We start from the raw sequence: 25109 nt of genomic DNA on the forward strand, positions 1-25109 counted from the left end.
AATGTCTTTCTGCTGTTGTGGCAATGAATGGACACTCAACAATTGAAAAGATTCCTTCCATGCCTTAGAAGCGTGACTTGATCAGTACTTATCTACACAGCATGCTGGCATCAAAGATCCTATTTCTCTTATATCATATCCCTAGTCTTCCACACTTTAGGAAACGTAAACATTCAGGACGTGCCATTAGCACAGCCTGCACTAAAAGAAGGCTGGAGATAACGGATGGCAACACAGAGTGCGACACCAATGTCACCTTGAAAAACCTGCCGTGACCCGGATTCGAACCGGGGTTGCTGCGGCCACAACGCAGAGTACTAACCACTATATATATATATATATATTTTTTTTTATTAAGAAATTTTCATACAATTGCAATTTTACATTTTACACATATTTGCACAAGACATCTCATTTCAAAAGCAGTTCATTTGTGGTCGATGGTCCTATTTCCAGGGTCCTTTCAGTCCTTTAAAAAAGTAATGTCCAATTCACAGTCCTTTAAAATCTGACATACTTCAACTGTAAAAACATTGTAAAAAACATCAACTTTTTCTTCATGATAAAAATAATAAAACAAATATTGTACATACTTTACGAATTTTCTTTTAAAAATGTTCCATACATTTAGTCGCACTTTTTCCTTCCTCATTACAACTCTTCTTTCCCATATTGCGTTTTTCATCAACATTATCAGCAAGTTAATAAGCTTTTTGGTTTTACATGCACATTCATTTTCCAATCCCAACATTAAAACCTTATTCCATTCCATTTCTTCCTCCCCTTTTAATATCGAGATCATTTCTTTACATCTTTCATTAAAATCATCCAACTGTTTGCAATGTAAAAATAAATGTAAAAGCCCCTCATCATCTTCGTGACACACTTTACATGTTGCATCTTGTTCCATCCCAATTTTATTTAAAATGGCATCAAGAAAAATCACTCTGTGTCTAATAAAATATTCTAAGTTTGCCAGTTTTGTTTGTATAAAAATACCTCTCATGTTTTCCCATATGTTGTTCTCATTTGTTATCTCGTATTTTTGCATCCAGTATACAATTGCCACAGGTTTCTTAAAAACTGCATCCCTAAAAACACAATAAAAACTTTTCACAGTACATTTCTTAAAATCATTCAATTTCTCCCCTATTCTCACATACACTTCCATTCCATCAACGTCATCTTCTTTATTTTCAATTTTTTGAATCCATTCTTGAGGGATTGCAGTTTTAATTATTTCATACTTATTTTTTATTTCTTGTCTGCTATATTCTTCCTTTGCTTCTTCCATGGCATCTATAATGCATTGTACTGGTAAAAAACCTTCTTTATACTCATATAAAATATCCCTTACTTTAACTATTCCTGCCACCCACCATTTCTTTAAAAAAATCTCCCTCCCTTGATTTAAAATGCAGTTGTTTAAGAAAAGAGGCTGATTTAAAATGTTCTCTCTCCCTAGAGGTTTAAAATGCACATTGTTAAAAAATTTGCCCCAAGCTCTTAACAATTCCTTATAAAAATCCGGCACCCTCTCCGCCATCCAGTTTTTTGTTTAATAAGGTTGATTAGAAAACAGTGTAGGGCCTAGTGGGCTTGAGGAATGACTCGTCGGCAACCTGTGGTTTTGGGGAAAAGTAACTGCCACCTATTGTTGAGATCACGCCTTTTGGATTTGTTGTACAAGAGCCTCTTTATGCATGTGCAAAGTAACTGAGTAGAAAGCATAGTAAATTATGCTTCCCCCCCCCACTGTCTTAGACGAAACTGCGTTTGGAAGTATCATATCCAGAGGTTTTTTCTTTTAGTGTTAAGACTAAGTAGGCCAGAGCACCTGTCTTGGCAACAGCAGGTGCTAGGTTCAAATCCAAACTGCACCTTTCCTTCAGATTATGGGAGAGTGGCTTTCTGATCTGAAACTCTTTCAATGGCCGATAGCATATGTTTGTCCTGATTTCCATTTTCCGAGCTGACTCTGGGTTTGGATGTAATGAAACTGGAGGTTCCAAAAAACACTTAACACATGATTTAGGATAGATTAAATAAAAATAAATTCATGCATTTTTTGCTTTGATCTTGAACAGAGGCCAGGTTACCGGTCAGGTTTGAGACATGATCATCCAGACTCTAAAAGACCACGTCCGTCTTGTCAGCATTTTCTGCATCCTGACATGCTGGTTTTTGTTGTGTATTATTTTTTTCTACTTCGATTTTTGTTATCAGGCAAATGTCTCTTACAGCGAGTTTTTGTGGCGCTGTGGCTTAGCTGGTCAAAGCGCCTGTCTCGTAAACAGGAGATCCTGGGTTCAAATCCCAGCAGTGCCTAATGTACGGGTGCCACGGTTGCTTTTTGTTAAGAGTAATGAGTGTTTACGCAGCGGGATGTTTAGCAGTCGGTTTCTTAACAAAACTCAAATCCTTAAGAACGCTGCTCGTTCAAGAGAGCTTTGGACGATGGCTTTATAAAGCATAGTGTGGTAATGCCTAACCAATTGGACTTTAATATTTCAAGTCCAGACATTGACACATGCAGCGCTACCGTTGTTAGTTTTTTTTTCTTTTTTCGAATTAAACAATTAGCCCCTTCCACAGTTGTTTGGCCACTGTGGCTTAGTTGGTCAAAGTGCCTGTCTAGTAAACAGGAGATCCTGGGTTCGAATCCCAGCAGTGCCTTGTTGACAGTTGGCCATTCGTTCATGGGCCAGAAAGTACTAAAAAGTGTTTTCTGTGCAACAGTGCTAGAGGCAGCAGAGCACCCAGGCTCTGTGGCGCAATGGATAGTGCATTGGACTTCTAGGCTGTGAGCTGAGCCGTTCAAAGGTTGTGGGTTCTAGTTCCACCAGAGTCGCAAGCTTGGCTCTTTATCTTCACTGACTTAAGGTGTGGTGCGTTTCTAACATTTTAGGCATCTGTCCATCCCGTTTTGCTTCTTTCTTTCATTGCGCAGTGCAGGCTCAGATACTAGGGGTACTCTACAATAAAGCCGATGACTAAATTGAGCTGTTTTAAATAAGGGAGATTAGAAAACAGTGTAGGGCCTAGTGGGCTTGAGGAATGACTCGAAGGCAACCTGTGGTTTTGGGGAAAAGTAACTGCCACCTATTGTTGAGATCACGCCTTTTAGATTTGTCGTACAAGAGCCTCTTTATGCATGTGCAAAGGAACTGAGTAGAAAGCATAGTAAATTTTGCTTTCCCCCCACTGTCTTAGATGAAACTGCGTTTGGAAGTATCGTATCCAGACGTTTTTTCTTTTAGTGTTAAGACTAAGTAGGCCAGAGCACCTGTCTTGGGTACAGCAGGTGCTAGGTTCAAATCCAAACTGCACCTTTCCCTCAGATTATGGGAGAGTGGCTTTCTGATCTGAAACTCTTTCAATGGCCGATAGCATATGTTTGTCCTGATTTCCATTTTCCGAGCTGACTCTGAGTTTGGATGTAATGAAACTGGAGGTTCCAAAAAACACTTAACACATGATTAAGGATAGATTAAATAAAAATAAATTCACACATCTTGAACAGAGGCCAGGTTACCGGTCAGGTTTGAGACATGATCCTCCAGACTCTAAAAGACCATGTCCATCTTGTCTGCATTTTCTGCATCCTGACATGCTGGTTTTTGTTGTGTATTGTTTTTTCTCCTTTGATTTTTGTTATTGGGCAAATGTTTCTAACAGTGAATTTCTGTGGCGCTGTGGCTTAGCTGGTCAAAGCGCCTGTCTTGTAAACAGGAGATCCTGGGCTCAAATCCCAGCAGCGCCTTAGTCCAGGTGGTGCGTGTGCTTGTTTTATATAGCTTGCCGGATCGAATTATAAAATTGTATAGCTTTGAGGCGTAATGAATACTGTGACAAATAGAGTTAAACAACTTCTTTGCTTGCGATTTTTAGACTCAATGTGTATTTTTAGTCTCTGTGTGCAAAAACGTCCTGCCTTCTTTTCAGCTGTGGCTTAGTTGGTCAAAGCGTCTGTCTTGTTAACAGGAGATCCAGGGTTCAAATCCCAGCAGTGCCTAATGTACAGGTGCCAGGGTGGCTTTTTGTTAAGAGTGCATGCAGCGCTACAGTTGTTAGTTATTTTTTTCTTTTTTCAATTAAAAAAATTAGCCCCTGTCAAGGTCATTTGGCGCTTTAGCTTGGTTGGTCAAACTGTCTTGTAAACAGGAGACCCTGGAATCAAGTTCCAGCAAAAGTGACTATCAGCTATTGTTGAGATCAAGCCTTTTGAATTTGTTGTACAAGAGCCTTTTTATGCACACACATACACACACACACACACACACACACACACACACACGTGATATGGCTAAAAAAAATGTAAACAGGGATTTTGACAAGTTATTGACTATTATAAGATTTTAAATACAGTATGTCGGGACCAGTTGTAATTTCCATATCTTGCCATATATCATGCCAAATATAAGCTTTCTATATGGGGACTTGCAGTGAGAAAAAAATGACAGTAAACCTACATTATGATGGAATGAGAATTAGCCACTAAATCAAAAAGTTACGAATTGCCATGAGATTGCGTTGGAATAAACTTAGTTTAGTGTATCCACTGTCTGTACTGTTCCCTCTACACTTATGTATAAACCATTATGAAACCTGTATCATATATTTTAAACAAAAATGACTGAAAAAGATTGTTTATTGTAATGATGTGCATCTTGTGTGCTGGTGATCTAAAGTTTGTTCCTGTAGTATTTATATGATAAAAGGATTATGTGAACCAATGATCCTTCAAATGCAAGACTTCTCAAAGCAAATGAATGCAGCATGCAGAGTATTGAACACTGGAGAGTCTGTGTTTAAAGTAGTGAATGTTTCGAGTTTTGAAAATTGATAACAGGGTTCTGAAATTTGTGGCAAAACAAATGAAAAAAAAACTGTAATTGGGGTTTCCACAGTGGAATGAACCGCCAACTTATCCAGCGTATGTTTTACACAGCAGATGCCCTTCCAACCACAACCCATCACTGGGAAACACACACACTTATTCAGAGACTCATACACCACAGTCAATTTTAGCATGCTCAATTCACCTATACTTCTTGCTGTGAGATAAGGTGCAACCCACTATGCCACGGCATCACCCATTAGCAGGGCTCGAAATTAACCTTTTTGCTTGGTAGCACCGGTGCTCATAACTTTAAAAATGCAGGCGCATCAGCAAAAATGTTGTCGCACCCACTAATCATAAGCATCATTACTACAAGTTTTATACAAACATATTAATTGCATTTGAAATCAACAGTATAAATGCAAGCGTGAGGAAAATATGCCTCGTCCCGTTATCTCAAGAAAATACATTTTTATAACATAACTGAGCAAGGGCGTAGGTTTGCACCTTACATTGGTGGGGACTGGGGACGAGTCACCCCCGCCAAGAATGAATATTGTTTATATATATATATATATATATATATATATATATATATATATATATATATATATATATATATATATTTGCTATTTATTATTTAACTGCTATTAAAATGTATTATTAACTAATCCTCTCTTCTTACAGTTTATTAAGTTAAATTAAATAGTCATGCGGTTAGCCAAGGGGGGTCAAGTGGTTTGAAAGACCAACAGTTGGATTATTATTATTATTATTATGTTTGAATTTATCTCATTATTCAAATGGATAAATCCTCACTGAGGAAGGTTGAATGTGCCGGCCAGTTTGTCATTTGCCTATAGGCTTTAGTTTTTAATTTAAATCAAGTTTTAACAAATTTCCCAAAGAAAATTATGATAAAAAATTGTATTTTAAAAATAAGTATATTTACATATTTGAAGAGTTTAGATGTAAAAACCTCTGAATGCCATTTAATATTTTCTTCTAAAATGAGCATTTTTCTCCAACTCCTGTGTGTGGACTCAGTGATTTACCTTTTATAGTGACAAATACGTTCTTTTCATTGCCTTTAAAGTGAAATAACTGAACATAAATATACAAGGCTAAGAAAAATGCTCATTTTACATGGCATTTAGAGGTTTTGGCATCTGTACTTTACTTCATTTTTTTATTCTAAGAATTTAAAGTCCTAATTTCTAGTTCAAAGTATTTTTATTATTTATAAAACTGTAATAAAATTTTCAGTTTAAATATGTAAATAAAGCAATTTGACAAAATGGTAGGAAATAGTTTTGGTACATCAAAAAGTGTAGTTGTAATAACTATCCAACAGGATTATCCAGCAAAAATTAGTTCTTAATATGTCACTAAAATGTCATATTTATACCTCAATTAAACAGAAAATCAGGTGAATAACTGCAAAAAGGTTCAGTTTTTTTAGAAAACAAATAATCCCTTTCAATAAGCTGGCTACAGGCCTGAAAGTGCAATGTTAAAATGATGTTTAATAACTGATAAAGAGAGAGTTTAATAAAAACTTTCGTTTATTTTTCGTACAAATTAAACATCTCTCAGTATTATTAAAAGATGGAGCACAGGCTGTAGTTTTTCTGACAAATTGTTTCAACCAAAATTGGAGATGTTACTCTAAGAGATTAGGAGAACTGGCAGGGTCATATACGTTTACATGTAGGTGTCTATTCTGCAGTTAGTTTTCAGGGAATATTGTTTACAGACTAGTCTGCTTTAACGTTAGACTGAACGTAAAAGCGGTGAAAACACTAGCATAACGGCATTATCATCATGGACTCATTCAGTAGCGAACTTGAGTTTATGTGACTTACACTTTTCGTTGGAAAAAGCTCTTTATGTCCACCTCTTCTTGCTACCCTCCATCCTAACTTGTGCGTGTCTGTCTTACACCTCGCACATTGGGAAATTCCCCCCGCGCACTTGTTTTGGCGCTGTTTGTATCTGAAACTATGGTCTGAAAGCAGCCACTCACATGACAGCAGGGAAAGGCACAGCCAATCACAATGTTTATATGTGTTTGGGGGCGGTGCGACTGGAGGAGAGAACGTGATTTAACCCTTTCGGCATGTCTAGGTTTATACTGACAGTGCGATGTTTTTAAGTGAATTAAATTATTGGTGGGACATTTTGGTAGTTTGTGGATATTGGTGGGGACACGTCCCCACCGTCCACCCTAAATCTACGCCCCTGTAACTGAGTGTCAAAAAGATACACAGAGCGCCCACCGGCCCTGCACGCACTGCTTGACATGAATACATCTGTTAACGATATAACTGTGCTGTTCTCACGGGTGCTGTCTGATACTGCACTGATGCTTTTGACATGTACTGCACCTTATTATATGCATACGTCATGTTAATAGCAATACCGGTCTTTTCATGAGTAGCGATATTAGTTTACTCAGTGTAGGCCCGTTTGCGATGTCCGTTTAACTGAGTGATTGACAGCTGATATTTCAGTGCTAGAGAAGTGGGCCAATAAGAAGAGCGCAAAGGCGGGGCACGGATTACGGACTTGGCTTTGTTTACTGCAGCAAGGACAACTGTTTTAAACCATTCCTGAGCGCTGCGTTTCCCGTTTCAAGCACAGAGATGCATTCAGCATGAATGTCTCCCGAATCCGCTCATGTGGTGAACATTTTGCACAGTAAAAACTGGTCGCACACAACACATTCATGCACTTGCAAAAATGCTCCCAAATATATTTTGAGGTCGCATAGATAAAATTTCGGGCACATATGTGAGCAAAATGGTCGCAATTTCGAGCCCTGCCATACTAGTGTCTTTTTTATGTTACTTGTACTTATTTTTCAGATATCTTTTAAATGAAATACTTGTGCTATTAATTAAATACTAGAGTTTTCAAAATATACTAGTGCTTACTCATTAGACACTGATTTATTTTATTAGATACTAGTACTTATTCATTAGATAGTACTTATTAAATATATAGTTTTTATTTATTAGATACTAGTACTAATTTTAATAGTTACTAGTAACTATTCTGTTGTTTAGGTCTTGTTTTTGGTCTAAAACATTAGACCATGTTTACACAAAGATGGGGTAGACTCCACACTCCAGGACAGGTTTCAACACACAGACTGGGGTATGTTTGCTTCCCAGGCTACACATGGCTTTCAAACAGACATTGACAGTTACACTTCCTCTGTTCTGGAATATATCTGTTATATATCTGTTACAACCCAGAAACAGATCACTACATACCCGAAACAGAAGCCATGAATAAACAAGGAGGTGCTCCTCCTGCTGAAAGCACGCAACACTGCCTTCACACTATCACACTCACCTATCACACTCACCTCCTCAGAAGTACACAACGCACTGAGTCGGATCAATGTGCGAAAGCCTGCTGGACCAGATGGTATTCCTGGGCGTGTCTTTAAAACATGTGCAGAACAGCTCGCTGGGGTATTCACAGACATTTTCAACCTGTCGCTTAACCTAGCAGCTGTGCCAACATGCTTTAAAGCCACCTCTATTGTGCCAGTGCCCAAACACTCCAGCCCAACATGCCTGAATGACTACCGCCCTGTAGTACTCACACCCATCATCATGAAGTGCTTCGAGCGATTGGTCCTGGCACATCTAAAAGACTCTCTGCCATCCACACTGGACCCACATCAGTTTGCTTACCGTGGCAACAGGAGCACAGAGGATGCAGTCTCTATAGCACTGCACTCTGTACTCACACACCTGGACAATTAAAACACTTATGCACGAATGCTGTTTGTGGCATTCAGCATTCAACACTGTCATACCCTCCAAGTTACTGATCAAACTAAGAGACCTGGATATCGACACATCACTCTGCAACTGGATTATGGACTTTCTGACTAACAAACCTCAAAATGTTAGATCAGGTCACATCTGCTCCACCAGCGTCACACTCAACACTGGTGTACCACAGGGCTGCTGAGCCCCTTCCTCTACTCCCTTTTTTACCATCGACTGCAGGGCTGTGAACAGATCTAACACCATCATCAAATTTACAGATGTCAGATGCTACTGTCAGGTTCTGCATTGCAGGCTCGCTATTATGGCCCGTATGTAGTTAAAGAAAAGGTGAGTGAACTTGACTATGTGATTGCTACTTCTGACAGAAAGGAAAAAACTCGGCTGTGTCACATAAACATGCCTTACTTTGAACGATCGTCAAATGTGTCTAGAGAGAATGCTGCTGTTTTAACTGTGTTGCCCACAGAGACTGACCGGTGCTGAAATTTCTGATCACCGTGCGCTGTCCAGTGCTGATCCGTTGATCAGTCCTTTGTCTCCCATTGTTGCTGACGGCGTGTTGTTGGAGGAGGAAGACGTGGAGTTTCCTGCTCCTGAGTTAGTGGCGGGAAGACAAAAAAATTCTGAGATTGTCCAAAACCTTGACTTTTATCTTTCCTATTTAACAGTTGTTGAACGATCGGATGTGGTTGGTCTTATTGAAAATCATCTTGAGTTATTCTCGGATGTTCCTACCCGTACGTGTTTAATTGAGCATGATATTGATGTGGGTGACGCGTTACCAATAAAACAGCATGCTTATCGGGTAAGTACAGAAAAGCGAGAACAGATGCAATAAGAGGTAAATTTCATGCTCGAAAATAACATCGCTGAACCAAGCTCCATGTCCATGGAGTTCACCCTGTTTGCTTGTAAAGAAATCTGACAACACATTTCGATTTTACACTGATTTTAGAAGTGTAAAAGATCTCACTAAGCCTGATAGTTATCCGTTACCTCGTATGGAGGATTGCATGGATCGCGTTGGGAATGCGGTTTTTGTTTCAAAAATTGATCTGCTCCGAGGTTATTGGCAGGTGGGCCTTAGTGACCGTGCTAAGGAAATATCTGCGTTCGTTACACCAGATCGTTTTCTAAATTACACCGTAATGGCTTTCGGCCTTCGAAACGCACCGGCCACTTTCCAACGTTTAGTAAACCGCGTAATTGAAGGCTTGCAGAACATCGAAGCGTATTTGGATGACTTGGTTATTTATAGCACCTCTTGGTCTGAGCATATAAAACAACTAGAGACCTTATTCAACCGTGTGTCGAGTGCCAACCTCACTATCAATTTGGCAAAGTGTGAATTTGGTCGAGCAACTGTGACTTATCTTGGGAACGTTGTGGGTGGTGGACAAATCGTCCAGTCGAGTCAAAGGTGGAGGCAATTCGTAATTTTCCAGTGCCCACTACGCGCCGTGAACTCCGTCGCTTTTTAGGGATGGTTGAATACTTCAGAAATTTTTGTAGAAATTTTACTGTAGTTGCTTGTCCCTTAACTGACCTTCTCAGTCCAAAAATACCATTCAAATGGTCTGAGGAATGTCAGATGAGTTTTGAGAAAATAAATGCCATTTTGATTAGTTCTCCAGTCCTATCTGTGCCCGATTTTTCTTCTCCTTTTATTCTTGCTGTTGATGCAAGTGACACTGGTGCAGGTGCTGTTCTCCTCCAGACAGATATTAATGGAATCGAACAACCTGTCTGTTTCTTCTTGAGGTTACTCAACCATTGAAAAGGAGGCGCTCGCACTTGTCCTTGCTCTCCAACATTTTGATGTTTATATTGGTTCTGTTTCGTATCCTTTAATTGTTTACACAGATCACAACCCCTTACTTTTCATTAGTCGGATGAAAAACCACAACCAGCAATTGATGAGGTGGAGTTTGTTTTTACAAACGTTTCAACTAGACATTCGGCACATCCATGGAAAGGATAATGTTATTGCGGATGCTTTATCACGTGTCTGATAGAATAAATTGTAGTTTTTGTTTCAGGTAAGATGTTTTTTCTTCCCTACAATTTATTCACTTAAGGTGAAGGGTGTTACGTGGGTCTGTGTTATTTAATTAATCTATTTATTCCCGGTTTGTGGTTGTTGCGATCAAGTACTAGGATGAGTGTTTCTACCCGGCTTATCCAGGATTGGATGATGCCCTTCACTGGGGATTTCCACTATATAAGGCTGACAGCGATGGCGTCTCTGTCTCTCTCTGTCTTGCAGTCTCTCGCCCTCCCTCAGCTCGGTGATGGCTTGCGCTCAGGCGGTCTGGCTGGTGGTGCTCCGCAAGCCCGGCGATCATTCATCTAGATGCCGCTCCATTTAGTGTTTTGCTCCTGTTCAACTTTTGATTCTTAGTTCGTAATGTGTTAACTAGTTTGTTTAATTTGATACTTTGTTTTGTTTTGTTGGTATGAAACCTGCTCAGGGAAAGCAGCATGGCAAGGTAGCGTGGCCGAGTGGTCTAAGGCGCTGGATTAAGGCTCCAGTCTCTTCGGGGGCGTGGGTTCAAATCCCACCACTGCCAGGCAGTCCTTTTAGGATGCTTGGGATGACCTTTCTGCTAGAGCAAACAGACTTGCAAAGTGATACTGCATGCTTCCGCTCACATCCAAACGTAGACTCCTTGGCCAAAGTTGAAGGGCTTCACTAGGAAGCTTGGCGTCCTCTCTGCTTTCGTAAAATTGGGCAGAAAAGGGACCACTGCATAGAGTCATCTGGGATAGTGTAGCCAAAGGATCTAAGGCGCTGGTTTTCGGCTCCAGTCTCTTCGGGGGCGTGGGTTCTAATCCCACCGCTGCCTGGCAGTCTTTTTAGGATCCTTGAGAATGACCTCTCTGCTTGACAAACAAACTTGCAAAGTGATACTGCACGCTTCCGCTCACATCCAAATGTAGACTCCTTGGCCAAAGTTGAAGGGCTTCACTAGGAAGCTCTGCGTCCTCTCTGCTGTTCTGCTTCTGTAAAATTTGGCAGAAAAGGGACCACTGCATAAATCCATTTAGGGTAGCGTGGCCGAGGGGTCTTAAGGCGCTGGATTTAGGCTCTAGTCTCTTTGGGGACGTGGGTTCAAATCCCACCGCTGCCACACGTGCTTTTAAACACGGCCAAACTGCTTGAGTGTGGTGCGCGTTCTCAGTGAACGCTGGAAATGAGAGAGTACATTAAGGTTGGAAACTAGTCAGTATAATGTGTTCTTTGAAACTCACGGCAGACTTGGTGTGACCGCAACACATCCCCAGGCTCGAATATGCTCAGAAGCAAGTGTCTTCCCCACGATTAGATTGCAGCATCTTAACAAAGTCTGCAATGGAAGGCTCTCTCTGCCATTGCTCCTTTTAGCAAGAGCCCCCTTTTGAAACAGGAACAGTAAAGATTCACAATTAGAGTAGTAATACTCTATAACTGGATTTGAATATAATAACAACAGCAATGTGGGGTCTGCTGTGATGGAATCAATAACTTTCACTCTTTTGTGAAATAACAGTTACCTTGTAATCAGGTGCTTAAATGCATCACAGCTGGCTGCCGTTTGGAGTAGACTTCAAATGCCTTAAGGTGTGCTCAAATAGAGACAGAACTGTGGTTGACAGGAAGGTGGGAGTGCTTCCTAAGCTGGTATCTAGGAGCTCTCTTTCTTTGTGGAGGAGCTCCAGCAAGGTGTTGGTATGAAAACTGCTCAGGGAAAGCAGCTTGGCAAGGTAGCATGGCCAAGTGGTCTAAGGCGCTGGATTAAGACTCCAGTCTCTTTGGGGGCGTGGGTTTAAATCCCACCGCTGCCAGGCAGTCCTTTTAGGATGCTTTAGATGACCTCTCTGCTTGAGCAAACAGACTTGCAAAGTGATACTGCATGCTTCCGCTCACATCCAATCGTAGACTCCTTGGCCAAAGTTGAAGGGCTTCACTAGGAAGCTCGGCGTCCTCTCTGCTTCTGTAAAATTGGGCAGAAAAGGCACCACTGCATGGAGTCATCTGAGATAGCGTAGCCAAGGGATCTAAGGCGCTGGATTTCGGCTCCAGTTTCTACGGGGGTGTGGGTTCTAATCCCACCGCTGCCAGGCAGTCCTTTTAGAATGCTTGAGAATGACCTCTCTGCTTGAGCAAACAGACTTGCAAAGTGATACTGCACGCTTCCGCTCACATCCAAATGTAGACTTCTTGGCCAAAGTTGAAGGGCTACTCTAGGAAGCTCTGCGTCCTCTCTGCTGTTCTGCTTCTGTAAAATTTGGCAGAAAATGGACCACTGCATGGCTCCATCTAGGGTAGTGTGGCCGAGGGGTCTAAGGTACTGGATTTAAACTCCAGTCTCTTTGGGGGCGTGGGTTCAAATCCCACCACTGCCAGATTTGGTTTTAAACACGGCCAAACTGATTGAGTGTGTGCGTGTTCTCAGTGAACACTGGAAATGAGAGAGTACATTTAAGTTGGCAACTAGTCAGTCTAATGTGTTCTTTGAAACTCATGGCAGACTTGTTGGTGTGACAGCAACACATCCCCAGGCTCGAATCTGCTCAGGAGCAAGTGTCTTTCTCACGATTAGATTGCAGCATCTTAACAAAGTCTGCACTGGAAGTCTCTCTCTGCCATTGCTCCTTTTAGCAAGAGCCCCCTATTGAAACAGGAACAGTAAAGATACACAATTAGAGTAGTAATACTCTATAACTGGATTTGAATATAATAACATCAACAATGTGGGGTCTGCTGTGATGGAATCAGTAACTTTCATTATTTTGTGGAATAACAGTTACCTTGTAATCAGGTGCTTAAATACATCGCAGCTGGCTGCCGTTTGGAGTAGACTTCAAATGCCTTGAGGTGTGCTCAAATAGAGACAGAACTGTGGTTGACAGGAAGGGGGGAGTGCTCCGTAAGCTGGTATTAAGGAGCTCTCTTTCTTTGTGGAGGAACTCCAGCAAGGCATGGCCAAATTGAACTGATTTCCCAGAGCTGTTTTGCTACTTGAAACAAGTTGGTGCAAAAACTGTTTAGGGAAAGCAGCTTGGAAAGGTAGTGTGGCCGAGCGGTCTAAGGCGCTGGATTAAGGCTCCAGTCTCTTCGGGGGCGTGGGTTCAAATCCCACCGTTGCCAGGCAGTCCTTTTAGGATGTTTGAAAAGACCTCTCTGCTTGAGCAAACAGATTTGCAAAGTGATACTGCATGCTTCCGCTCACATCCAAACGTAGACTCCTTGGCCAAAGTTGAAGGGCTTCACTAGGAAGCTAGGCGTCCTCTCTGCTTCCGTAAAATTGGGCAGAAAAGGGACCACTGCTTGGAGTCATCTGGGATAGCGTAGCCAAGGGATCTAAGACGCTGGTTTTCGGCTCCAGTCTCTTCGGGGGTGTGGGTTCTAATCCCACCGCTGCCAGACAGTCGTTTTAGGATGCTTGAGAATGACCTCTCTGCTTGAGCAAACAGACTTGCAAAGTGATACTGCACGCTTCCGCTCACATCCAAATGTAGACTCCTTGGCCAAAGTTGAAGGGCTTCACTAGGAACCTCTGCGTCCTCTCTGCTGTTCTGCTTCTGTAAAATTTGGCAGAAAAGGGACCACTGCATGGATCCATCCAGGGTAGGGTGGCCGAGGGGTCTAAGGCGCTGGATTTAAGCTCCAGTCTCTTCGGGGGTGTGGGTTCAAATCCCACCGCTGCCAGATGTGGTTTTAAACACGGCCAAACTGCTTGAGTGTGTGCGCTTTCTCAGTGACTGCTGGAAATGAGAGAGTACATTAAAGTTGGCAAATAGTCAGTATAATGTGTTCTTTGAAACTCACGGCAGACTTGTTGGTGTGACAGGAACACATTCCCAAGCTCGAATCTGCTCAGGAGCAAGTGTCTTTCCCACGATTAGATTGCAGCATCTGGTAAGACCAAAGCTTGAAATTTGCATCACGTGAGTGCATGAGACCAATAGAAGATCAAAACATGAGCTATATGGAGCAATCAGTCGCTTTTAGCAACGTCTAATCATATTGTTTTATCTCGCACGTTTTTTGCAGCGCTGTACGAAAGAATTTTGCAAGCACAAACTCTAGTGTGACCGCGGCCCAACTTGCTTTCCGATTAACTATGCCCAGCAGCTATATATATAAATATATATATATATATATATATATATATATATATATATATATATATATATATATATATATATATATAATATGAGCCTACCTTAGACAGAGTGGGTACATTTAGAAGCTGATGTGCTGTGGTGTGGAAGTTTCTGATTAAAAGTTGCTTTCTTGATTTCTTTGTTGCTTGATTTGTGCCTGTACCATAACAGATCTCTCTTGTTGTGATATGTGTCTTGGTAACCTTTAATGTGTTGTTTTTTGCTTATTGATTCGACTGCATTGAGTGAGTGAGTGCATTTTCCCTCCTTCTCCTGGTTAAGAGATAAAGCAATATAATAGAATTAGTTATATATCAGATAATATAAATAAATAATTAGCAACAAAAGACCAACTTCATAATGATTTTAGTGTAAAAGACTTTAATTTGAAGGAAAAAAAAGATGCTGGAGGACTGAATCAGATATGCATCCAGGGAGTTGCTGACGCACGTAACAAAAACAACATAAACAAAAAGTAGATTGGACCAGTTTCACAGAATTTTTTGTGGCACTGCAGAGTGCTTCTAAAGGGCTCATTGTTCTAGGGGTATGATTCTTGCTTTGGTTGCAAGAAGTCCTGGGTTCAAATCCCAGACGAGCCCTATGTCTGTCACAGAAAAAGCAGTGATGCTTTGGTGTTAATTGAAGCAACTTTTGCTGTGACCTTAGTTAATAAACATTTAGTTGATTTCTAATCTGAATTAGCCTAACCTGTACAATTATACAGACAAAATAGCAGTGGCAATGATTCGCTTGTTAGATTTGTTTATGGATCTTGAACAACGCACCAGCTTTATATGCAAGCACCATTTTTGTGTTTGTACGCAGTCTCTTCTCTGTAGGCACCATGCAGGATTCAAAATGACCTTTCGTGTTAGGAATCTTTTTACCCTTTTAGTCATAACAGGAAATATGGATGACAATGAAGGAAGTTAATTAAACACAAACACATCTCAAGAAGGTTTTTACAGCTACTGTGTTTCATTTACCAAACATTGCTCCTAAGTAGAAGTGAGACCTTCAAGAACGACCCAGATGGGACTTGAACCCACAATCCCCAGCTCCGGAGGCTGATGCTTTATCCATTAGGCCACTGGGCCATGTCACCGGTCTTCTATCAAGGATCTCTTGTATGCCTTCAACAAGATGCCACCGCATGAAAAACTGCACTTTAGGATCTCAATGCCAGTTTGCATTCCGTCAAATAAGAACTAATGGACAAACTTTTTCTTTCTGCAATCATTCACATTCGCGTCTCTGGTCTTGGGGTATGGTTCCAGCGTATAGTATGACTGGTCGTGAGAGTTTCGAATTCCAGTCAAGACCACTCTCATTAACTTGAAATCACAACCTTTCTGCAGCTATTTTCTTGTTTGCATTTCATCACCATCCACCTAACATGAGACCGTGAGTTGAGAGCCACGGGGTAATTGAAGTCAAGATCTCCATTACCAGTGCTTAGCGGAACCATTTAGTTTCTAACTTGACAGTGAGATTCGAGCGAGATTGGAAGAATCTTAATTGAAGTGTGCAGCAAGTCTGAGAATTCGAAGCTAACTATTATCCTCAGATCATCACACCTAACCTTCGAGTGGTCAGGATTTTTTCACACAACTTAAAAGTAACCCAACAAACACGACTTGAATCCACAATCTCCAGTTTGGAAGGTTGATGCCTTATCCATTAGGCCACTGGGCCAATACAAGCATTTACTATATCTGTTGTATCACTCAGTAAGTTCCTGTAACTCAGAAAACAGCACTTTAGGATTCCTATTGCTTTCAGATGATCTGGTGTGTACACCTAATGACAAAAGAGCTTCTCTGAAGAGTTTTCCATTGTCATGTCTTTTTGACCTAAGGGTATGAACCTAGCTTTTTGAAGGTCACACTGGATTGTGCTGCACAGCCAACTTAAAAGGAACTGCATCAAAAACGACCCAGATGGGACTTGAACCCACAATCCCCAGCTTCGAAGGCTGGTGCCTTATCCATTAGGCCACTGGGCCATTTTTTACTGCCTGTAAAGTAAAATATGCATCCATGGGGGTTGCTGACGCACGAAACAAAAACAACATGAACAAAAAGTAGTTTAGACCGGTTTCACAGACTTTTTTTGTGGCACTGCTGGGTGCTACTTAAGGGCTTGTTAGTCTAGTGCAGGGGTCTCAAACTTGTGGCCCGCGGGCCATTTGCGGCCCTCAGTGCAATATTTTGTGGCCCGCACCGACCGCTGTACACTGACAGAATCCGTCCACACTACGCCGGAGTTCTCGAGCGCTGAAAACAGATCGTTTCGAAAACGCTGGAGAGGCCGTTTTCATTCTGAAACGCTGCTGCTCCGTCTCAGTGTGGATGGGGAAAGACGGAGACATCTGAAAACGGAGGCGGGGCTGCAGACATTCGCCTCTCTGATTGGGGCTTTTCCTCAATATTAAGTAGCCTAACACACAGTTCAGTCCTGAATCTTCTCCATGTAAGTTCAGACTTCGCAAGTTTGATCAAGGCTACAACTCTTCTTCTCAGTTTGATATGGAAAACATACCGAGGATACGCGTCAATCTTCACAGGGAACCGTGTACTTTATAACTTCATTCACATCACCCTGGCTACGTTGCTTCACTTTCTCAACAATAAAATGTAAACTTGATATAAGGAACTACCTATTTTTATTTTAATATTAACAACCAAACAGACAGCAGAAATGTTGAGGCGTCGTGCTGCATGAGCGTCATCTTCACAGTGTGGATATTTATATCAAAACGGAGCCAATAACAACTGCCTCCTTTCAATTTCAGTGAAAATACGAAACATACCCTCTCTTTTGCTGAATATCAGTTTTAATAATCGATAATGGCCATTATAAAAGTATAACATACAATAAGTTTATACATTATAGGAAATAAAGGCAAGCGATCAGTCAATATACAGAATGTAGGCTACGTGGTTACATTAATCATTAACTTATCTTTGCGCTCAGCCAAAACACGTTACGTGAGAGCAAGTAATAGATTCCAATGACCAAAGTCAGGGAATATGTCGTTAGATAAAGACAACAAGATTAATTAAATATCACGTTTAATAAATATAGTGAGATTAGATCCAGCGGGAGATGCTTGATGAGGAGTCCGACTAGCAGAGCTCTCATCTGGGTAGATGGGCTGCAGCGCTTGCCAAAGTGTGTGTGGTCACGTGATGTGCGTTTTCAGCGTTTTGGTGTGGACGGAGAGCAGTTCAGAAACGCTGGGTAAAACGCGAGTGTGGACGCGGATCGTTTTCATTCTAAAACGCCGTTTTACAACTAAAACGCACTAGTGTAAACGGGGCCTGACAGAATCAGCGGAGCAGGGAGAGAGAGCACTCCCCGCTCCGCTGATTCTATCCGTACACAGCGGTCACTGGCATTCCCCGCCCGCCGTGTAAACAAAGGGGCGGGGATGCCGGTGACGTCACCACGCACCCCGCCCCTGTGTTAGACGCTGTGATGGGCGGGAAGTGTTTAGGAGGGAACTCGCGCCGGCCAGAACCAAGGTAAGCTGTTCCCGCCCCTGCCTGCCACTTAGCTACCTATCTGCAGCCTGCCACCTACCTAGCTACAGCCTGCATCTTATATATATTATAGGTAGATACAGACTGGCACAGACTGATGTGACTGGAGTGGGGTGGGGGTGTTTTATTTATACATATATACGCCTTTTTTTTTAGGTGAGGGAATGGAAGTTTTGAGTGTGTGAGAAGTGTGTGAGAAGTTATTCTCCACCTTGAACTTCAATAAGCCAAAGTACAGGTCTAGAATTAATGATGATCATCTTCAAGCCATACTGAGGGTCTCAACTGCTTCTGCTCTAAAGCCAAATGTGGTTCAGATTTGTGAAAAGAAGCGCTGCCAAGTCTCTGGCAGCAAGAAGTAGGCAAAAGATGCCATGTTCAGAAGAACTGTTCATAATCTTCACTCAATGTTCTTTTAATGTTCAGGACACTTCATGTACAGAAGAAATAATTAAAACTGTTAATAATGACATTTGAGGACTTTTTTTTTGTGAAATCCCTTATGCGGCCCAGCCTCACCCAGACTTTGCCTCCTGCGACCCCCAGGTAAATTGAGTTTGAGACCCCTGGTCTAGTGGTATGATTCTCGCTGAGGTTGCGAGAGGTCTTGGGTTCAAATCCTGCATGAGCCCCCTGGCTGTCACAGAAAGAGCAGTGAAGTGGTGCTGTGCTGTGCTGACTAGGGTATTTTTATGTTAATTGTAGCACTTTCAACTGTGAAATCAGTTAATGAACATGTAGTGGACTTCTGATCTAAATCAGTCTAACTTGCACATTTATACAGACAAAATAGAAGCATAATATTTTGGAACTATTCCTATACGATAATTTCTACAATATTTTAATGGGATACAGTTTATATCTTAATTAAGATATGCTTTTCTATTCACTTGTTAAGTTGTGAAGTGTTGGTGACGTATGTAATACTGTTTCCGGGTCCAAGCCTCCACTCGTTTGAGTTGAGAAATTATTCGTTTATGATCACTTTTTATTCATATCACACATTAAAGTTAATTTTTTATGAAGTCAGTGTACGCAACAATCTCTGGGATTGCTGCATCACAAATACCAGAATTTTAACAATTTATAAAAAAATTAATTACTTTCTGGCCATTGTATATTAGGCATGGACATATATGTTGTGATCTTGATTTTCGAAACTAAATCGCTTTGTAAACATTTATTATTACCATTTCACGAGTCTCCCCATTCAGTTGAATAGAGCGCTTGGACCCGGAAGCCACTTTGCATGACGTCTCACTGAACTAGCAGATTGTCTCTCTTAGTTTTGAATGTTTTATGCAGTTTGCTTAAGCTCACCTTCATGTACTTGAGTGTACAGTATTAGTGCACAAATTTCCATACAAACATGTCTATACCAAAAACATATACAATGTCACTAGACCAAACTGTGGGCTGGCCCACTCGAAACAGAAGTTCACTGTGGGCCCAAAGCAAGTCCACACAAAGAGGAGTGTATATGGCCACACTGGGCGAAGTATAGCTATACTGGGGCACAGTATCTGGGTCAGAAGTATGTCCTATAAGCATGCTCTGTGGGTATTTAGTAATTAACAAAATAGTTAGGTCCCACTAATACTAAGTTGAGTCCAGGCACAAAATGTGCCTATAAGGTCCCAGTAAAGCACTTATATGCAGGGCCATTGTGGCTTTAACACAGAACAAAACTAGTTCACTTCTACTATGTAGCAAAATAGCACAATATCACTTCAAATGCATAATTACATATTATGAAAGCATAAACTAAAATCAGTAATAAATGAAGCATCTAAAAAATATAAAGACAACATGGACTATTTTTCAAAGGTTTGGGACAAAACTGCTTTAGTTTATAAAAATGCAAATATAAAAGTAACCTTGTAAATAATTATTCCTTTTTAATATGTTAACTTTTCAATTTGAATATGTTAAAATATAATTTATTCCAATGATGTTAAAGCTGCATTTGAGGCATTTGTGTCCTACATGAAACCATTCGAATGATTTGGTGCTTAAAAAACATTTAGATTTTATAGACTCAAAACTACTCATGCATTTTGACTATTTTTTATGTTTTGTGTTACAATGTAAAAGTTATTAATGTCACACACACACACATATATATATATATATGATAAAACAGAACAACTATATATAACATTAATTTATAAATCTGTCCTCTCAGGGGCATCAATATACTTATGTCTGATCACTGATCTTCTGCTCTTTCCATCACCCTGTGTCTTGCAAGAAGTTTTCACTTTGGATGCTGTGGCCAAGCTGCTTTTTGTATCACCTAAGTGAGATAAAACATAAAAAATATATTGAGTTAAACAAAACAAAGTAAAATTTTCATGTTTGTATTTTCCCTACCATTTGTACCCTAAAATTTCTCGTGGATAGGGAAACCTTACCGCACAGACATCAATTAGCCTATAAATAATTAATTTTGTTTGTTAAGTGCAAAGAGTTGTTTCAAACTATTTCTAAATTCAGTTCTAATTTCCAGAACAAAGTTTGGTCAAAATACTGAGTTATTTCCAAATACACCCGCTATGCCCCATATGGTCTAAAACCTGACAGGTGGACAAATCTAAGCTTGTTTTTAATAGAACAAATATAAATATGGCTATAATAAAAAATACTGCTAATAATGATAACATTATACAAAAGAAAATTGAATGAACTAAAAAAGCCTCCCGAGATGAAGAAAGTATGAAGGCAGTGGTTTTTAAATTCATGTAGGCTATAAATTAATATGTTTTGTAATATTTTAATCATTTATATTTATATACTATATATATATATATATATATATATATATATATATATATATATATATATATATATATATATATATCCTTATTATATATCCTTAATATATTATATCTTTTTCATATGTAAAGATATTTGCATATTGCATCGTGTGTGTAGTGTGTAAGCCAGGCGCACTTTGCGCAAGACAATAGACAGACTTTGTTCTGGTCTAAAGATCAGACTATTTGAAGTTTCTCAAAATAGCAACGCGCCAAAACACGCCTGCTTTTTTAGACCTGGGGTCCGTTCTTCGTACCTCGCTTAAATGATCTAAGATTATTTGGCAGATCCCGGATCTTTTAATCTTGATAACTGATCTCTCGCTAATTTGGTTCTTCAAACAAGTTCGCGAATTAGATTAGAATGTCTGGATAAACTGATCTGAGATCGCTGGATGTGTTGTGAAGGACAGATCTATCGATCCTCGAAATCATGATCAGCAATGCAACGATTGGCTGACGGCACAGCAGCTTAATGACATCATCTGATTAATATTCAATTATCCATGTGAGCAAAATTACATCAAATTAGCAGTAAACGGTTTGTTTAATATGACACGCAAGAACTTTCCACATTTGTTGTGAGCTGCAGGCTTTCCACTTTCATTTGTCAAGACAAGAGTATTCATCATGCATTTCAATGCAAATCAATGTATTTAGTTCTACATTTAGAAAAGATTTTCTTTATAATAGTATCCGTTTTTTAATCGGTGTAAAGAATAACTGGTTGTTTACAAAAGCATTTTCATATTGGTAAAGGTGTCTGCAACTTTTGTGAAGCATCAAATCACTGGCATATTAACTATCAAAACATGTTCATGACTGCTGAAATGTATTATTGCTTTAAAAAAAGTCACATATTGTGCATTTCTATTATACACAATTTGTACTAAGCGATCTAAAAAGTTCATACCAATAAGTTTTCTCTTTGCACCACCAGATGGCAGTCTTTGTTCATTTCGAGGGTGCAGATTGCATACGATTTATTAATATGTATAACTTTATTTATTTTATTAATGACTATAACTTTATATATATAGTTAAAAAATATGTACCATTTTCCCAAGTGTATATAACTACTACTGTAAGAAAATATCAGAATTCGGAACATAAGTTCTGTATTATCTTTGCTTAAACTGAGCCGATCTAATCCTGTGTATAGGAATTGAACCTGCTCCCGATCAGGTTTGACCTAGCAGAACTGTTGCCATGACAACAACTCTCGGATCAGCTTTGAAGAACGAAACGATCCTGGATCATGTCAAATCGTCAATATCCAAATCCAGCTAACTGAGTAATCCACGTACGAAGAACGGACCCCAGAACGCCTATGGGCGCACATTTGAGCGCAAATGCATTTGCTATTTAAACAGCGTGGCGCACTGCCTGAAAATGACCCTTGCGCCAAGCTTAAAGTAGTAAAAGACTATTGCGCTGCGCCTTGCGCCACGTTGCGCCGGGTGTATAATAGGGCCCTACATCTCAGGATCGTGGTTTCAAACCCCACGTTGGGCGTTTCTGTTATCTTTCTGTCTCTCTCACAGTAAACTTTTATTAGGGTTCATATAGCAGACCTTTTGAGACAAAGTTCAGCGTTTCTATCACTGTTGGTGACCTTTTACTATGTCTCTGTGGTGCAATCAGTTAGCGCATTCAGCTGTTAACTGAAAGGTTGATGGTTCAAGCCCACCCAGGGATGAATTAAGCTTCTTGCTGCCTTACAACTGCTAACACGTGCACTGGGCATAGATCCTGGGCCTCGTTCTGTTCAGCGTTTAAGATGAATTCAGGATTTAACAGAACGTTCTCACGGGTAGGAAGGGTATTGATGTCAACGGTGTCTAGCTCTTGAGTAAGCTCTTCAACAGCCTGGCTAGCTCAGTCGGTATAGCATGAGACTATTAATTTCAGGGTCGTGGGTTCAAGCCCCACGTTGGGCGTTACTTTTATTTTTCTGTTTCTCTCACAGCAAACTTTCATTAGGGTTCATATAGCAGACCTTTTGAAACAAAGTTAAGCATTTCTATCACTGTAGGTGACTTTTAAGTAAGTCTCTGTGGCGCAATCGGTTAGCGCGTTCGGCTGTTAACTGAAAGGTTGGTGGTTCAAGCCCACCCAGGGACGAATTAAGCATTTTGCAGGATTGCAACTGCTAACACGTGCACTGGGCATAGATCCTGGGCCTCGTTCTGTCCAGCGTTACAAGATGAATTCAGAATTTAGCAGAAGATTGTCACGGGTAGGGAAGGTATTGATGTCAACAGTGTCCAGGTCTTAGGTAAGTTGCCCGGCTAGCTCAGTCGGTAGAGCATGAGACTCTTAATCTCAGGGTCGTGGGTTCGAGCCCCACGTTGGGCGTTTCTATTACCTTTCTGTCTCTCTCACAGCAAACTTTCATAAGGGTTCATGTAGCAGACCTTTTGAGACAAAGTTCAGCGTTTCTACCACTGTAGGTGACCTTTAACTAAGTCTCTGTGGCGCTACCTGGATCAGGATCATCTGGCTCTCGCCCTCTATTGTCAGAATGGATGAGAGCCAATCGCGTTGCGGCATATGCAAATGAATAACAACACTGCTGTATTCTCACGAGCGCACAGCACAATATAACAGATCAAGGTAAGTTCTTTTTGTCAACGTTTAAATCTACTGATAAAAGCTGTTTTGTTTATTGTAGTCTTTTGTTATAACACAGTCTTGGCCTCCTAACGCTGATTTATTATTGTATGACAAGAATTTTAACAAAAGTCACCCTAAGTTCACTGTTTTTTGCATAGTGTTAAAGATCACGACCCGCACCCTGTTTAACATTACAGACTTGAGATATGATTGCAGAAATCATTAATTTGTTTGAATGTGTGTTTAATTTAATAACTGTATCTATATGAACATGCATATGTACTGTATATACAGTTGTTTGTGTCAATCAAAACGTTTGTAGACACATCAACAGCATAAAGGTAAAGTTGGTTTTATATTCACACATTCAGACTTTTCCCTTAATAATATAACTCCTTTAAAGTATTATTTGCAAACTCCAAACAGTGAAATCATATTAGAAGCCAATGACTATCAAAGTACAACATTGTTCACAGTCAAATAAACAGTGTTGATGTTGTTTTCAAGTCATATTTGCATGCTAATTCCGATCGAATATTCAAAGTAACATGGTAAACAATATAGAGACTTCTAAATGAACGAATGTGCGAATATAAAACCAACTTTACCTCTATATCAACAGCCCCCTCCCCCCATATTTCTTAGCCTAAAACAAAATAAAGTTTACACAAAATTATAGTCTTTCTCTGCTAAATCTTCATTAGCTATATGAATTGTAAGAATAAATTAAAAGCTGTAATTGCCTGCCTTTTGTTGCTAAATGTTTATTATGTTTATATGATGTATAACTGTTACAATGATGTACCCATAAGATATAGCTGCTAAATAATAATGAGCTATATGAATTATAGTTATGTATAACTAATGTGTTACAGTCATTCTGCTCTGAATAATAAAATTTTGTCTTTTGCGGCTAAATGTTTATTATTATGATTACTATTGTGTTAATGTGTTATAATTACCCATCTGATAAAAGAAATGCATGCCTTTTGCTAATATATATTTATTATACTTAATAACAATTATTTATAACTGATGTGTTGTAATCATGTACCTATAATTAATTTTATTTTTATGTTTCTATTAATCAATATGTTTTTAATAATATCCCTTTACCGGTTCCAAGATGGCGGCTTGAAGGAAGGCTGTGTGTAGTTAAGCGGTAGTGTCACGTTGTCATATTTTATTTTAAAACTTTCAGTAGGTTACGTTTTTACACGCGCAGACTCAGTATTTTACAGTATGAACATGGATGACTACTTTCTGAGGCAATCGAAAAATATGCCACGTAAAAAAAACGCAGTTTACTAGCCGTGAAGAGGCTAAC

At 40.0% G+C, this 25109-nt stretch overlaps 14 non-coding genes across 14 annotated transcripts; 12 read left to right on the plus strand and 2 right to left on the minus strand.

Moving 5' to 3' along the window:
* Positions 1 to 2254: 2254 nt before the first annotated feature.
* Positions 2255 to 2328, plus strand: trnat-cgu (transfer RNA threonine (anticodon CGU)). The gene has a single exon. It is a non-coding gene; the product is annotated as a tRNA-Thr (tRNA).
* A 273-nt stretch (positions 2329 to 2601) lies between these two features.
* On the plus strand, positions 2602 to 2676 carry trnat-agu (transfer RNA threonine (anticodon AGU)). The gene has a single exon. It is a non-coding gene; the product is annotated as a tRNA-Thr (tRNA).
* A 1013-nt stretch (positions 2677 to 3689) lies between these two features.
* On the plus strand, positions 3690 to 3763 carry trnat-ugu (transfer RNA threonine (anticodon UGU)). The gene has a single exon. It is a non-coding gene; the product is annotated as a tRNA-Thr (tRNA).
* A 7377-nt stretch (positions 3764 to 11140) lies between these two features.
* trnal-aag (transfer RNA leucine (anticodon AAG)) lies at positions 11141 to 11222 on the plus strand. The gene has a single exon. It is a non-coding gene; the product is annotated as a tRNA-Leu (tRNA).
* Positions 11223 to 11700: 478 nt separating this feature from the next.
* trnal-uag (transfer RNA leucine (anticodon UAG)) lies at positions 11701 to 11783 on the plus strand. The gene has a single exon. It is a non-coding gene; the product is annotated as a tRNA-Leu (tRNA).
* Positions 11784 to 12395: 612 nt separating this feature from the next.
* Positions 12396 to 12477, plus strand: trnal-aag (transfer RNA leucine (anticodon AAG)). The gene has a single exon. It is a non-coding gene; the product is annotated as a tRNA-Leu (tRNA).
* A 479-nt stretch (positions 12478 to 12956) lies between these two features.
* trnal-uaa (transfer RNA leucine (anticodon UAA)) lies at positions 12957 to 13038 on the plus strand. Its single transcript has one exon. It is a non-coding gene; the product is annotated as a tRNA-Leu (tRNA).
* Positions 13039 to 13701: 663 nt separating this feature from the next.
* Positions 13702 to 13783, plus strand: trnal-aag (transfer RNA leucine (anticodon AAG)). Its single transcript has one exon. It is a non-coding gene; the product is annotated as a tRNA-Leu (tRNA).
* A 479-nt stretch (positions 13784 to 14262) lies between these two features.
* On the plus strand, positions 14263 to 14344 carry trnal-uaa (transfer RNA leucine (anticodon UAA)). The gene has a single exon. It is a non-coding gene; the product is annotated as a tRNA-Leu (tRNA).
* Positions 14345 to 15829: 1485 nt separating this feature from the next.
* On the minus strand, positions 15830 to 15902 carry trnar-ccg (transfer RNA arginine (anticodon CCG)). The gene has a single exon. It is a non-coding gene; the product is annotated as a tRNA-Arg (tRNA).
* Positions 15903 to 16737: 835 nt separating this feature from the next.
* On the minus strand, positions 16738 to 16810 carry trnar-ucg (transfer RNA arginine (anticodon UCG)). The gene has a single exon. It is a non-coding gene; the product is annotated as a tRNA-Arg (tRNA).
* Positions 16811 to 23033: 6223 nt separating this feature from the next.
* trnan-auu (transfer RNA asparagine (anticodon AUU)) lies at positions 23034 to 23106 on the plus strand. Its single transcript has one exon. It is a non-coding gene; the product is annotated as a tRNA-Asn (tRNA).
* Positions 23107 to 23216: 110 nt separating this feature from the next.
* trnan-guu (transfer RNA asparagine (anticodon GUU)) lies at positions 23217 to 23290 on the plus strand. Its single transcript has one exon. It is a non-coding gene; the product is annotated as a tRNA-Asn (tRNA).
* A 161-nt stretch (positions 23291 to 23451) lies between these two features.
* On the plus strand, positions 23452 to 23524 carry trnak-cuu (transfer RNA lysine (anticodon CUU)). The gene has a single exon. It is a non-coding gene; the product is annotated as a tRNA-Lys (tRNA).
* Positions 23525 to 25109: the final 1585 nt, after the last annotated feature.

This window comes from Danio rerio, chromosome 4 (assembly GCF_049306965.1).
Source record: "Danio rerio strain Tuebingen ecotype United States chromosome 4, GRCz12tu, whole genome shotgun sequence".
In the NCBI taxonomy this organism is placed as follows: domain Eukaryota; kingdom Metazoa; phylum Chordata; class Actinopteri; order Cypriniformes; family Danionidae; genus Danio; species Danio rerio.